At 50.5% G+C, this 2,500-nt stretch overlaps 1 protein-coding gene across 2 annotated transcripts in view; it reads right to left on the reverse strand.

The window, feature by feature from the left end:
* Positions 1 to 2,500, reverse strand: part of agbl4 (AGBL carboxypeptidase 4) — a 384,426-nt gene that overhangs the window by 126,710 nt on the left and 255,216 nt on the right. The window lies entirely within an intron of this gene.

Here is a 2,500-nt window from a genome sequence, read left to right on the forward strand (position 1 = left end):
GTCTCTGTCTCGCGGTGGCGGCTCCACTCCACTCCACTCCACTCGGCGGCTCGGCGGCCCAGCGGCCCTCTCCCGACACCCCTCCATGACCTCACCCTCTCCAGGGGCTCCGCTGCTGTTTTTTGGACATGAATGATGTAACGCGGAGATACTGTCTGGTAAACGCCGCTCGGAACTGGACACGACTTCTAAAGCATCGAAGACGACAGCCTCGAAAAATATACAATATCAACCTATTTTGTATGATGCAGTAATGTAAAATGCCTCCAATTTACTAAATGATATTGCAAACACATACTGTATCTATTTATACATTTCAACTCATGTATTATTCATGTAGACATAAATACATATTTACACAGATGAATTGAAATATATGGTGGTATCTATTCGATTTCAGAGTCAATTTAAGTAAAGCGTTATATTTGAATGTAATGAAACGTAATGGAAATGTATTAATGATGAATCATGCAATAGGCTGCGCACTGTCAAGCATGCATTCACAAAACAAGAAGACTTTATCTGTGGGTGCACAATAGCTTGGCTTCTATTAAAAGCTACTGGACACCCAACATGTAGAGTGGAATCAATTTAGAGTGTGAGGTTGGCATCCGGGAGTGTTCAGAGACACTGCTCCTGTCTCTTCACAAAGGCCTGTTAGCTTACGTTTTGGCTTAACAATTGGGCCGTGCAATTGACTGAGCGAGTGGGAGTGAGTGTGTGTGTGTGTGTATGTGCACGAGCATGTGTGTGCTGGAGTGAAATGTGTGAGAAATGCCATATATGGGCGAAGAGTGGCGTTTTGCGTGACCATCAGGCCCTCTGGTTAAAAATACATGGAAACAAATGAAAGATTAATTCCTTTAGAGGGCGCCCCGCTGCCCTGTTACCTCTTACCCCCCCCGCCCCAACCCCACCCCCAACCCCACCCCCCCTAAAGCCCCAGACGTCCGAGCCGGCCACCTGCGTCTCCAGCCAAAGTGGCTACCCTCCTCTCCTCTCCTCCGCTCGTCTCTCCTCTTCTCCTTTTCAGATCGGAGGGAAATCTAATAAACCAGCCAAGGCCCCTCAACCCCCACCCTCACCCCAACCCCCACCCCCACCCCCACCCAACCACCACCCCCGCCTCCACCCAACCCCCACCCTCACCCCCACCCCCACCCCCACCCCCGGTCCCTGTACAGACACCACTCCTCCATTCGCCAGTTAAAAGCCCTGATTGAATTTCATCTTGATTTCATTAAATATTCATAAAGGCCAATTAGAAGGGCAACTTGGCCGGCTGAAAGGACCGTCTCTCCATAATCTTGTCACTGGCAGTCAATCAGACGCTCCCATTTTCAAGGTGGACCCCGAAAGTCCATGTGCTTGACCCTGGCTACAGCTCTCCCTCTCCTGCTCCGGAGAAAAAAGAGAGGAAAGAGAGAGAGAATGGAGAGAGAGAGAGAGGGAAAGAGAGAGAATAGAGAGAGAGAGAGAGGGAAAGAGAGAGAGAATACAGAGAGACGGGGGAAGAGAGAGAGAGAAGAGAGAGAGGGAGAAAGAGAGAGAGAATACAGAGAGATAGGGGGGAAATGAGAGAGAGACTACAGAGCGAGGGAGGGGGAAAGGTGAAGAGAGCCACAATGGCCTTCTAATAGGGTTTGAGCGGCCATATTAAGTCTATTCAGAAAATGAATGTTTTCGGAGAAACGAAAGGTTGAAATCTTTTTTTCTCTTTTTCACAGAAAGAGAGGAGAAGACGTGAAACACTGAAAGAGAGGAACAAAGGGAGAGTGTTCTATCCCCAACACACAGACACACACACTCACACACCACACACACAACATACACATACACACACACCACACACACAACACATACACACACACACACACACAACACACACACACAGTGGGCATATTTCTGACATAAAGAATTGATGACTTTGAGAAACTTTCCTGGACGAGCCCATCCCCATGGTGACCGGCTGACCTCCTCTCTGCCCCCTGGTTCCCCTCGGGTCCTCTCCTAGCGCTCGCGAGCAGCGCGGACGCTGGCCGGCACTGTCGTCACGGTGATATGACACCGCGCGCGGCTAACCCTGACATCCGGCCCATCTGGGTCCTTGGAACACGGCGACCTTCCACACTGACACGCGAGAGGAAATCGATGCAGACACGCTGGCTTTTTGCGACCAATCGATGATTTGGGAACAGTGATAGTAGGGCTGGAAGCCCCCCCTCGACACACAGACACACACACACACACACACACACACACACTCCAATACACACACACACACACTCCAGCACAGCCCTCTCCACCCCACTGCTAACCTACCCCATTATTTGCTCAATCAGTGTCCGACTGACACCAGGCCTGTCGATGGAGTGCAGAAGCACTGACCTGGTGTTTACTGAGGGGGGATCAATGGCTTCCCTATGTGCACACCGTGCACCTCTGCACAATCAGCAGAGCAGTTCACCACACACACACACACACACACACACACACACAC

This window comes from Sardina pilchardus, chromosome 15, assembly GCF_963854185.1.
Source record: "Sardina pilchardus chromosome 15, fSarPil1.1, whole genome shotgun sequence".
NCBI lineage: Eukaryota > Metazoa > Chordata > Actinopteri > Clupeiformes > Clupeidae > Sardina > Sardina pilchardus.